At 38.4% G+C, this 13,960-nt stretch overlaps 1 protein-coding gene across 5 annotated transcripts in view; it reads left to right on the forward strand.

Moving 5' to 3' along the window:
- Positions 1–13,960, forward strand: part of Rbp6 (RNA-binding protein 6) — a 1,960,266-nt gene that overhangs the window by 228,562 nt on the left and 1,717,744 nt on the right. The window lies entirely within an intron of this gene.

A 13,960-nucleotide genomic window follows, 5' to 3' on the forward strand; every position in this document is an offset into this window, starting at 1 on the left:
AAATGCATTATTTCAATGCAAACCATTTTTTTTGTAACGCAATTCCAAGCATTAGATTTTGATTTCCTAATGTCGTTATCGTTTTTGCGGTGTAGCACCGGTGTAGTGTAAGCAGGAGTAGGCGCGAGTCTTTGACAGCTCAACATCATTTGTTTGTAAACAAAGGTGCATCCTATAGCTATACCCTAAATTATTTCGATGTACGGCAATGTAGCACCGGTGTAGCTACACAGCAAAAACGAAAACGACATAAGCAATCAACTGGCTTTTGCATGTATCTGTGCGTAAGCATGCTCCAGGTTGAAGAACAATGTGATTTGGAACCCTCGCACAAAACAGAGAAGCGACAAAAAGCCACCTAATGAGGCGATCCATGAATGAATTAGCAAGAAAAACCATCAGCACCGTCAGCAGGATCAAGCTCGCGCGTGACGTGTTTCATTCGCAATAATTGATGCAAGATATCTTTTGGTATTTCAATTCGAATTATTTTCCAAAAATTATCGATATCGTTGAAAACGGATGCTATTCGGCAATGCCATCTATGCGTTTTCGCAAGAACTCCATTATGCAAGTGCTTGAAAATAAATAGTAAAAATATTTCTAAATTGAGGGTATTTCTAAGTCGTGTTGGAAACGCATGTATTTTTAAAATAAAAAAAAATCAAGTGTGTGTATGTGTAAGCTAATTGATGGATACTCTGTGAATGTTTCAGCCTATTTGATGGAGGTTTTCTGATATATCTGGATTAAAGATAAATGGAACTATTTTAGAAATCACCCACCTTTGCCATTGCTGAATGAAATATTTTTCAGATCAAAAGGTTCCTCAATTTTCACATGTTGTTTCACAAGAATTTCATGATATTCTGTGAAAATTTCAGCCTTTTTGATAAAGGTATTCTGATATATCTTGGTATTTTTAGAGATAATTAGATACTTTCACGAACTTCGTCATAACTTCCCTGAACTTCGGCAGGACTTCGCTGTAACGATGAGCAACGCGATGAGCGAGCAATCAGCGATCATAAAATCGCTAGTTGTCCCTTCTGAAAGCAAAATTGACAAATTTTATACGTCATATTCAAACTTTACCATCTCTTCTTGCATCTTAGAAATTAAAATTATTATTATAGTATCCCATTATTTCATAATACCGAAAAATAGCATTTTAGCTGTAATGAGCAATTGCAAGCCTGCTCCAAAACCGAAAGGATTGTTTGTTCGGTACCACCTGATCAGATCTTCCGGATGTGCTCCGCACCAAGCTCCGGTAATTGTACGAAGAAAATTGTTCCTTTGCTGACATTTTTGTTTCAGATACGCAATATGTTTTCCCCATGTGCATTTGGAATCGAACCAGACACCTAAATACCGTATGCGTGATAATGTTTGCATCATCGTACAAATAAGGTTCCCGTTTCACCTGTGCAACACTTGGTTTTCTTTGCATGCACGTAACCTATAGCTCATACCGTAGTAAGCTGTGTGTGAAACCGAACTTTTTGCCAGTGCGAACCTCAACCTGAGCTGGGTTTTAAAAACAAACGATCAAACAAACGTTTGTCAGAAAACAAGCAGACCCAATCTTGATACCCGATCCAGGTTGGAACTGAATAATAAACAAATTCGCTATTAGTTTGACAGTTGCACCACACGCTATGTCCGAAGGCACTTTTTTTTTTTGCAACATTCATGTACCTCAGTGTTTTCTTCACAGAATGTTAGTATTGATCCTAACAAGCAAATCTGTGATGGTTTTAAAATATTTCATATTGGGTTTTTTTTTGAGAAAGAGTGTTTTGAAGCTTAAAACGCTGATTATGAAGGCGTATATGGACTATTGACGATACCAAACTATTATGAATTGAATAAATTCAGTCAAGCAAGGTTCAATCGTTGATTGAATTAATCCAGGAGATAGTAAGTATCCGAAAGATTGAAAATAAATTCTGGCAACCATGACAAATTTGTTTGAAAATCGTATAACTGATAATGGCCATAATACAGGAATGAAACCCACACGAGGTTAGAAACTCTTGCCCAGTAAGTTTAGGTAGCCCTCATCTTGAATTACTAAAAAATTGCTAGAGTTTCTTGCAGTTCGCTTATTTTGTCTAAGGAAACTTTCAGGAAGGTTCAGCGACTTTCTAGGAAATTCCGCGAACTATAGGGAACTGTGGCGAATTTTAGGAAAGTTCTGCAGTTTTAGCAACTTTCAGAGAAGCTCATTGAACTTCAGCTTCAGGACAATTATGCCACTCAAACTTCAGGACAATTATGCCATATTCAGGGACATTTTGTGAGCTTCAGGCGAGTTTAATGTCCTCCTGGTAAGTTCTACGAAGATAAGAGAGTTTTATAATAGGGGGTGACCCCGGCTTAGTGGTTAACATCCATACCTCTCACACCAAAGTCACGAGTTCAAATCTCACCCCCGGAAAAGTCACGAATGACCCAAGAGTGTTAAAGTGACTATAATTAAAAATGAGTTTTGTAAACTATAGGGCCTTATTACAGGTGTCACTACACGGTGATAAGAAAGTGATACTCAGAATAAGAGCCGTGGTTGCCGTACAAATCAAATGGGAATCACTTCACCGTGACGACAAGTGACAAGTTTTCACCGCAACATTATATGAATTTCAATGATGCTCTGCAAAAAGTTCTTTAAACGCCAGGAATTTTTTGCAAACTTTAGGATGATCTGTGAAGTACAGGGAAACTTTACAAACATTAGGAAAGTACTGTGAACTTTAAGAAATATCTGAGAAATCCAGATAAAAAATGACAAACTCAGAGACGTTCTGCGAACTTCAAAGAAGTTCTAAGATCATCAGGAAAGTTTAAAGAATTTCATCGAAATTCAATGAAATCAATGGAAAATTTCTGAACAAAGATTTGAATTTGAATGTAACTACCACTCCATGTCTTAGAAAACAGGTATGATAGAGAGAATTTGTTGCGATATATTTTTCCCTTTTGCGCTTCCCATATGAAATGTGATCAACGGCATGAGCAGGGTGGAAGGCATAAAAAATGAATTACGGCTAACGCATGTTACACACTTTAAAAAATCTACACGCGCCGTTCATGTGTTTCGCATTTGAATTGGAGCAATGTGGCAAACACATTAATTTCAAATGTATAACTTATGAAATCAGCCATACCTTACCTATGCTTCATTCGCTTACAGCACACATGAATTTCAAAGTCATGTGCTTGATTTATAATCATAAAATGTGCAAATATATATGTTGTACCAGACATGCTAAATTTTTGCGTGATGCACATGAATTTGATGAAAGAAATTGTAGCAATCTAATAGTATAACTATTGGATTTAGATTTTATTTGTTGCTTTGAAAAAGATAACGGAATTTCATTTGAGCAAATGTAGTATTGATTTCAAAAGCAACAAAAACATATTATTTATGTAATTAAATCTCATGACATCCGTGTAAAAAGCTCATGGTGACAAGTAATGAACGGTCTTCACATTCCAAAACACATAAATGTAACGTGTCATTTTTTTTTGTGCATTGCCGTTTACCGGTATAAACAATCAGATCGAGGGTCTAAAATATCCAGAAGAAATATGTTAACAAGAAGTTAAAACCATTTTGACTGTCGAATTGTGCGGGTGTGTAGAAATTTGTAAATCATATCTGACGCAGTTTTCTCCTGGGAAACGTCATAAATGTAGTAAAAACCGGAAGCTTCAGAATCTCTCCGAACCGGCTGACGAAATTAAGGATAACTTTGTTGCCAAAAGCATTAGAGCAGCGTTTCTCAACCTATGAGTCACGACCCATCAGTGAATACAGGCTACCCTCAGGTAGTTCGCATAAATTCAGATTGTTGATCATAAGTTTTTTTTAACTTGCATGTAGAATAAATCTGATTTTAAAATTATGCAAGGGTAATCAGTTTAAAAGCGATTTTGGCATTATACAGCCAGTTTGGAAAGTCTAGGCCATTTTGACTTATTTGGACCATTTTTTTTGGATATTTTAGGACCATTTTAACGTGTCATGATTATTATAGGAGTTGTCATTTTTAGACTGTTGATAAGATTTGTAGACCAATAAAACAAAAGACGTTTATGATGCAATTCTAGGTCGTTTTAATCTTGTTTAGCGATGGTGAGGCCTTGTTGGTGTTTTGACGTTTCAAAGCCACTGTAGCGTTTTGAGTCCTTTTTCGAGCTTTAAAGCCTTTATTTTTTGGCTTTTTTATAATCATTCTGACGTAGGTCTTGACTCGGTTTATTAGCATCGTTATGAGGTGGTTTACTAAATATATTGAACTTTCTTTAGCTCGATATTCAAGGGACCATCGAATTATAGAATAACAATCCCATACAACATTGCTACTACAGCAGCCATGAAATTAATGTTTACTATGGTTATATAACTCAATATCGAGTAAGTGGACATCGTGCTGTGGAGAGTTGACTGTAGTTTTAATACTAGATTTTTTTATGCTACTCATGCGTTAAGATAGCTCTTTCAGAGCCTTCAGATAATGTTTGAACGGTTTTCACCGATTTACCATAAATTTGTCGATTCTAACCATTTTATCTTGCTATGCATGTTTGGGGTATTTTGGCGTTTCAAGTCGTTAAAATATCACGGATTTTCAACATCATTTTGGCTTAATAACATCTCCATCTAATATTGGTGGGTCGCAAGCTTATACAATTCCTAAAAGTGGGTTGCAATCGAAAAATTTCAAGAATGATCCCAATAATGTTTCAAATGGGGTGACTGTCGCAAATTGGATTCGCTGGTTGCCATTGTAGGTACTTGATAAACGCCATTGCTTGATAAACGTGTAGTTTTGAAAGGATGCAATTTTGATCATCAACTAAAGGTTTTGGACAATATGGATACTATGATGAGACATTGTTTCGATGATGAACTTATGGATGAGTTCATAGGACTTGAAAGTTGGTTTACTGAAACCTTCAGTAGCCTCAAAATTCCATATTGTAAAATATCAAATAATAGATTTTTGCAAGAGTTGAATAATTTTTTTAATTTAAACATTATGAAATCATAAAAAGGCTACGATATCTTACGGTACCATTGAAATATAGTATTTTGTTTGACTACTTTAATCTCTTTTGAATCATTTTCAGCTGAATTTGTTTCGATCCGTAACAGTTGTGTATAGTCAATAGTCCATATACGCCTTCATAAACGGCTAAGTGTACTTCAAAACATTTTTTTTTCATAAAACCCAAGATGAAATATTTTAAAACCTTCACAGATTTGATTGTTAGGATTAATACTAAATTCCTGTGAAGAAAAAACTTAGGTACATAAAAGTTGCAAAAAAAGTTCTTTCAGACATAGTGTGCACCACGACGAAGTGGCAGCGTAGTCGTGATTTGTCCCATGCGCAAATGTCGCAAAAAGACATTTCAATCGCCGTGGGAGTGTCCCGTTGGACCGTCAAAAGGGTTTTAGACCGAGAAAAGAAAGGATAACTATCCGCGAAGGTGGCCATAGGTCGTCTGAGGTCAGCTCGGGTGCGTTCAATAAGGAAAATGGCAAAGGAACACGGGATCAGTGACTTTACGGCACGGAAGATCGTAAAGGAAGATTGCGGGGCGAAGTCGAGGGCACGGAAAAAAACTCACATGATTACCAACCGCATCCGGGAGCTACGAGTCGAACGATGCAAGAAAATCTTGGACTTCCTTAAAAGAAAAAATCCGGTAATCCTGTTCACCGACGAGAGCATTTTTACCGTCGATCCCGTATCAAATTCAGAACTGACCGGTATATTAGTTCTCTTCCGGTAAAAGACGTGGCCGATGAGCACAAGAACGTGTATCTGACCAAGTATCCTGCTAGCGTTATGGTGTTTGGATTGGTGACTTCCGATGGCAAAAAAATGGACCCGGTGTTCATTCCAGAAGGCGACAGGTCAACACGGAGGATTTTAAGTAAGTATGTTCTTCCGTGGATCAAAGACCAGTACGGTCCGAAGCCAAATGTTGTATTTCAACAAGATGGGGCTCCGTGCCATACCTCGAACCGCACTCAGAAGTGGTTGCAGGAACATCTTCCATTCTGGGCGAAGGATATGTGGCCGCCATTCAGCCACGATCTTAATCCGCTGGATTACTCAATAAGACGCGTCATGAAGGCCAAGGTCTGTTCTAAGCCTCAGACAAACATTACCCGTACCTAGAGATAAATGGATCGATACTACTTTATTAGAACCTGCCATGCATTCCGGAAGCATGTGGAGGCCATAATTGCAGCAAGTGGAAACTCGATCGATGATTAACATAGTTTAAGACTCTAAGATACATCCCCCCTTTGAATTAATAGAAAAAACTCGAAAACGAAATTTTTGAGATTTTTTTTAAATTTTGACATTGCTCAATGGTGCAAACATTATCACGCATGAGGTAAATAGTAGTTGTAAGTAGCCTGGGTTTTTTTCAATATCAAACAAATCAATCTCACCATGGTGGAAAATTTGTAAACAAGCCTGATAAGACTAGGAACCTAAATAATAATTTTAAAAATTTCATGTGCGAAAGTTGAAAAGACGCTCTCTGTCATCTGTGAATTCAAAAATGTGAACCATACAAATACAGGAAATATAGATCATTTAAAGTCAAAAGCACTTTCTGTTCATTGTTGAGGAGACAGACGTAGGTGTTTAACTTGAACTTTAACATATGCCTACATGCTTTTCCAATTTTCCGTACATTCGGTCAATAATGTTCTAGACAATTGGATCCACAATGATTAAGTAATCATTGATGCCGCAGCCTCTATACAAGGGCTAGCCAGTAATGCTCTATTTCTATTCTCTATCAAATATCCGCTAAAACACAGTCTCTGTCGACTGAGTAACTGCCATGTGAACTCAGACAAAACCTTTGAATTATTCCCGCCGTAATCAACACCTTTGCTCGAGAGAGAGAAGGAATCACTCCCCGGAGATTACTGCTACAGCTACTCGAATAGTAGTTGTGGACTTTGGAAAACGGCAACGATAATGCCGACAACGACAGCAATCAATCTCCGATATGGGCCGGAAGCGGCGATTATGACAGTTCTTGTACGCACATCTGTGCGAATTTCGTCCGATCAAACCACCCAAACGGATGTGGGAAGAACACATCCTTTCCTTTTCCATGAAGCATAATCAACGGATGATTACACTTCGAGTGTTGTCGCCGAGTCACGTCGCGACGTTGCTGTCAGTGTCAGTATGTGTTATTGCTACTCTGAGGGTGTTGCGCGCTGAGAGGATTGTGGTAGGATTTACTGCCACCGGGAATCCTTTTCTGGCTGGTGGTACGACGCCAATGCGACGCCGAGAGTGAGCTGTGATTTTTGATGCATATACAACACCTCGCAACCAGCAGAAGCGAGCTGAGGAGAAGCGAATGTGACTACCTATAGCTACATACTTGCTCCGAACGCTATCAGCGAAACGGCACCACGTCAAGGCTAGGCAAGGATGATGAGATGATGGAAAATGACATTTTCTTTTCATCAACGGGAAGCGCGCAGCATAGCGCGAACGAATAAGACCCTGGATCGGAAGATTTTGAAGCGCTCGTCGAGTTGCCGGTATGTGTGTAGTTTGGTTGATGGTTCAAAGGAGGAACGCTACTGAAACGAGAGTTGCACTGGAGAGGAAAAAGTAAATATTAACATACAGCGTTATTCCGCTTCGAATGTGGCAAGGATTGTTTTATGTATCATTCGCGCGCTGAGCAGTGACGGGCGGTGAAGTGATAATACTGAAGCTCATTTGAGTGTCGGTTTGTTATAAGTGAATCTAGGATGAAGCAATTTAAATTTTCATTGATGTGTTAATTTCCAAGTGTTTGGCTTGTTTGGAATTCCCTCAGGCAAACCTTAAGTTGAACTACATCTTCAAAAGCTCTTGATAAGACCTCACCGAATCTACCTCTACATCTCTACAGACAAACTACAACCCGCCCCACACAATCATTCCCAAACAGAACATTTTGCCTTCGCTATGAAGAAAAAAAAAAACGCTCGATTGCACCACTGACTGGTCCCGTGCAGTCAGTGAGTGGCCCAACTGTTGTGGCATACTGTTGTGTAGATTCATAAAATATGTAAAACACGAGAGACAGTCAGAGCACTGCAAACGGATCGCAAACTAACTCGACTGGTCGGTGGACAACTGTGGCATGTTGTCGTTTTTGCCGAAATTCGCTTCCCCCACTCCAAGTTGGAGGCTCTTTTTTTCCTGACCTTGGGTCATCAGACCAACCGACCAACCCAGTAGTCGGAGTAAATCTTTCCGAAAAGGAAAGCTACATCTTGTGACAGGGCTTGGCAATGGTGGGCTTGGGGCTGCTGGAGATATAAGTTGAATTCGAAAAACTGCCACTGCGACGACCTAGGCTCGAACAAAGTCCAGAATACTAAAGAGCTGTAGGGACATTTTCTTTTTCACGACGGCAAAGATGAGAGACTTTGTCTACCGAAAAGACGACGACGACGAGCAGGTCAAAGGAAGTCGAAAAAATAGGCTCGTAAAAGAGGAAAACTTGGTCAGGTCCATTCCTCCCAGTCACTGCAATACCACCGGACAAATAGAGTCTGGATGCTTGTTTGCCGGAAAAAATGCGAGCAAAAGGAACTGCTTTTGTCGTTTGGTTGAAAAATAGTGCAGCCAATGGGTAATAATGTTTTCCCGTCTTTGCTGCTCCCTAGACCGACCGCAGTCAGATGGTCATCAGTGGTTACGATGCGAACAGAGTGAGAGGTGGGGTGGGTTATGAACCGTGAGGTCTGGTCAAAATATTAAATTCCGTTCTGTTACCAGAAGTTAAATAAGTAAATCGATGGTTGATGATAGAAAGTGTGGCAATTATTTTGATTATAGATAATCGGAGTGCTTTGAGGCTTTTTCTAAACCCAGTTTTTTTTTCTGGCGCGTCATTGCAGATTGGAAAAAATTGGTGGTGTTGTGTACAAGATACAACCGAATGGTTGACGTAGACTACGTTGAGATGTTTAGTGAACTTCTAGTGCATTTTTCTTGATATTGATTTAAAATACAGTAGAAGTAACTCATTTCCTCAATTTACTCCAATTCCTCTCCTTGGCATGTCAGTTTCCTCACCAATATTAGTTATTTTTCTGACTGTTTCTGGACTTTCCGTTAGGGATATTTCCGCGTATGAAAAACTTGTCTTTAATCCTCCGATATAAAATATATTCTCCGTGCACACTTCAATGCCCTTCCCATCTCCGTTGAACAGTTTGTAATGGATAACAAGTTTATCCAAACGCTTGATCGCAGTGGGACAACTCCGGTGGGAAATCGTTCACAAGCATGTATTGCACATCCCAGCCCAAGTAACATGGTCAGTTTTATGGAGGTTTTCTAATTTGGATTGATTTTGTTATATAAAGCTAACATACAACTAATACAGGGCTTTGGTGCATTTTTAGTCGGATTATTACTAAACAGGCTTGTTGGTTACTTGGGATTGTCCGCTCAATTTCTTTCCATGAGCATAATTGAACATTTGATATTCTGAGATGCGCTTTCACAAAATTAGAAAGTTAGGTTCATGTCCAATATTTAATCATAATTTGCTACTTCAAGCAATCAAAAATTCGTCCATCCAAGCAGGATCGTAATTCTAAATGTTCATTGGATAGCTTAACGTAGGAATTTATCCATCTCGTAAGCACATAATGAGGAACTAAAACTACAAGTATTCAGAGAAATACCCCTTAACTTTTTGCAATTCTTGCATTTACACAAAGACGCTCATTTTCAGAGGTTTAATTTTTGTTGGTCCGAACAAAACACAGCACCACCCAGAAACTCGCTTACCATTTGGTGCATGAGTTTTGTAACAAACAACAATGTCAAGCTCTACTTAAAGATGTAAATGAATTTTTACCGATCTTCTGGATCCTGGTTGAACACAGGGATGGCCTAAAATCATCAAAATTCAGCTCGCCAAGGAGAATCTCACGAACACTAGCGTGTAAATTTATAGGTTTTTGACAGTTCTTACAGTAATGCATCTGTAATTTGTATACAGCATCCGAAGTCTTTCCTTTTTTACATATTCTGCACACAAACTACTTTATAAGCCCTGCCCTTGGCAGGCTTTCCCACCGTTTTTTTTTTATGAATGGGGCGTGACAGAAAATATATTTTGTGCAGAATATGTAAAAAAGGATGAACTTCAGATGTTATACTAATTGCATATAAAGAGGTACCCGACATGTTTTACACTATTTTGTAGCTGTGAGAGGTACATCATACATGCCATGCAAATTTTCCCTCAACTTGAATGTTTGGCTCTTTTGGCGGGTGAAAAAATTATCGTCAATTCTTGTTAGGTTGTTGTTATAGGAGGATGGGGGGATTTGTTAAATAAAAATAACATTTGTCGTGATTTATATTATTTGAGCGTCTCAATAACTCTTTCTGTAAAATATGTGTGATCCTGAAAAGGACCCATTGTTCGATCTCCACAAATTCCACATCCTCTCCACCCCATCGTTGGTTGTCATCAAGCTGACTGCTGCTATTTTACCAAACCGTCCGTCCGATGCGAAAATGAGCGGATACACAACAGCAGAGCTCTAGCCTGACTGCAAAAATGTTCAGCAGAGGCAGAGGGAAAAATTCCAACTTTTCCTGATTTGATCCTGCTTCTGCTTGTCACGCCGTCTGAAGCTTTAATGAGCGGAGGAACGACAGCAGAGCTCTTATATAGTTTTACGTGTTCAAGCAAAACGATGCGCAACCAAATGGTATTCGATTATGACGACTTAGTTTGGGGAGAACGTTTATTTCATTGAAACAGTAATAAAATTATAACTTTTAATTTGTACATTTTTCAACGATTTTTTTAAAGAAATTCGAAGAAATTTTTATTGTAGCAAATTGTGAGAGTTATTTCCTATCGATTGGTGTATTTGGATTTTAATTTCATCTATAAATGACAAAATTATAAGCGTTCAAAATCTTACACCTTTTCGTGACGGTCGCAATTTTAGATTTTCGATTTACCCACAGTACCTTCCCGTTAGACGTAGTCTACGTCAAAAGCTGCTGTCATTGTATTATTTTTGCAATTTGCGTTGTACAAAACTGGGTTGGAAGTTTTGGAAAACTTTCCAAAGTGATGATTGATATGGCATTATTGTTGATTGTAGGATATTGCGATCATACCAATTGTTTGGGGAAGCTATTTTTTGATATTGAATATAATTGAATGAAACTTGCTATCCTATGCTTTTCAAAACTTGATTATTTTAATAACTGGTTACTGATATTTCAGTTCTTATGATCGTTAATCCCATAAACGGAGAACAGTCCCATTAAAAAAAAAGAAAAACGAAATAATTCAAGCTTTTTCATATTGAATTTAACTGGGAAAGACCAAATATCATTTTCAGATAAATTAACTCATTCATCGGGCATCGTTGTGGAGTTGTGGAGAATTGACTGTATTTCTAAAACAATACATAATTTTGAGTAAAGGGCCATGCACATTCGATATGTATTTGCGTGAATTTGAAAGTCAACCTGTCTGTCAAATTTACGTCAAAGCAACGCAAACGAATCCAAGGTGCATGAAATTTATCATTTACTCAGTACTGTGAGCGATTTCCTTAGATTTGAATACTATTTACTTACACTTTTGAATATTTTCCATGTGAAAGTTTTTTTTTTTTAATCTTTATGTAGAGATTTTCGCCATATGCTAGTTCATCTCTACCCATGTGAATGTCAGTGTTGAGTTGAGTAGCACAGACCGAACACAAACTTTAGTCATTAATTACTAATTTACCTTCAGGTTGCAAACTCATTTTCAGAATTTATTCCCAGATATTCTTTATATACTTCCGAGTGACCAATATTTAGGTACCCCTTTGATAGTGACCGGAATGTAATATTAAGCTATTTAATATTATGCAAGAAACACTCTTGTCACCCGTAGGTAGTGTAGTAGAGAAAGTGATTGAAATTAAATGTAATTGCAACCCTGTCCAACTCAGGCGAAGCTTATCGGAGCTTTAATATGCAAGGAAGAGAGAAATATTGACAGCTTTGGAAACGAGAACAGACGATTTGCAAAACAAATATGAAGTTGACGGGAGAATAGGAGGATTTAGGCTGGGTTTAGACTAGGCAAGTCGAATGATCAACTCAGTTGAATTCAATTGGCTTGAAAAGTTGAGCCTGGTTATATATTGCGGTGTCTTACGGGAATTTCCATGAATATCCTGGAATTTTTTGGAACGTTAGAGAAGTTCCGGGAACTTCTTGAAAATTAAGAAAACTTTATCATGAAGGAACAAAAACTACAGGCAAGTCCATAGAAATTAAGGGAAGTTTGGAGATTTTAAGCAGCGCTTGTGGTGTATTGGTAAGAAGGATTTCCTCTCACCTCAAAGGGCCTGGGTTCAATCCCAGTCTGCGCCGTCGAGATTTTTGGAGCATAACATGTGTGATCAGGGAAGTAAATCCGTTGGTCCCTGGTCTATGAGTTGATGGGTCGATAGGTTGGGACCAGGTGTTGGTGCTGTCGGTAGCACTGGCACGGAAAACAAATCAAGGCAAAAGAAAATAGTTTGGAGATTTTAAGGGAAGTTTAGAAAGCTTCAGGAAATATGTCTAACGAAGTCAAGAAAACTTTATTGAAGTTCACAGTTCTGTAGGGCAGTTCCATAACTATCAGTGAAGCATCGGAATCCTCAGAAAAGTATAGACTGCCGGGGAAGTTTGAGGCGGCCTTCCTTAGCTCAGTCGTTAAAAGTGTAGCTACAAAGCAAGGCCCAGCATGCTAGGTGGCTGAGGCCGGTTTAAGAATTTTTTGGGTTTTGAAATTTTACGACCTCCCTGGTAATAGAGTATGATTGTACGTGCCCCACAATTATACTAATACAAAAATGGTACAGGATCTCAATTAATAACAGTGAAAGTGCATCTAGAACATTTTGTTGAGAACACGCAATAAGCTAATATGCGATAAGCAATACGCTTGAAATACGAAGAAGAAGAAGGAGAATACTAATAATAATCATAAGTAGAAAAAGAAAAAGAACTTTTAGAACCATGGGTTGGAATCCCGGCCTTTTTTTTTTGCTCTTATGAGTATTCCTCTAAGAATCGAAATGCCAGCCATGGCCAGTCATAAGTTTAAGAACGTGTGACGAGCTGATTGCAGACAAGATTTTCGCGTACCATAGTTTTAATTAGAGTGACCAAAATTTTGAGTACATTCCTAAATTACAACCCTTAAAAGGGCGCATATATTTGAGTTGGGTGGGGGCACATAAATGACAAATAAATAAGTTACAAACTCTAAATTTACCGTGACGGCACTGGAACTCAATGGGTCACGCGTTCTCTGAAATTTTGGATACCAGCCCAGTGCACTGTAGTAGTTCAAAAGTTATGAATTTTTGAAAAAAAAAAATCATTTATGAAATACACCGTGGACCATCCTATCATGGAAATGGTCAAAATAAAATGACAAAATAAAAAAAAATCGGGTCCCATATTTTGCGATAAGGAACAAAACTACCAATTTTTACGAAATTCTGTGAACCACTTTATCGTTCTGCTGTGGAATGGCTGTATACATTTATCATTCCGCTACATTGCTACCAACAGGCTTAAATTTTGCAACCGAATAACTAGGAAAACAGTGAAATTTAATAATTTTGAACAGCAATTTAGAGCGCAAATGACTATCCCCAAACGCCGAAGCGATGATGGCTTCAATATAAATAATTTTAAATTCACAAAGTAATCCACGTTAGGCCACCGATTCAACAGCCACCGATCGTAAAATCCCTCAATCCAAACGTTTATCGCTTCGCTAACAACTGATTAGATCCTGCCACGGGGTCGCTTCAACACTTGCTCTAGTGTCAACATGCCCCGGACCGCCCTTGACACTT

This window comes from Ochlerotatus camptorhynchus, unplaced genomic scaffold (genome assembly GCF_037179485.1).
Source record: "Ochlerotatus camptorhynchus isolate MF236.1 unplaced genomic scaffold, CSIRO-AGI_Acam_v1.1 ptg000196l, whole genome shotgun sequence".
Lineage (NCBI taxonomy): Eukaryota > Metazoa > Arthropoda > Insecta > Diptera > Culicidae > Ochlerotatus > Ochlerotatus camptorhynchus.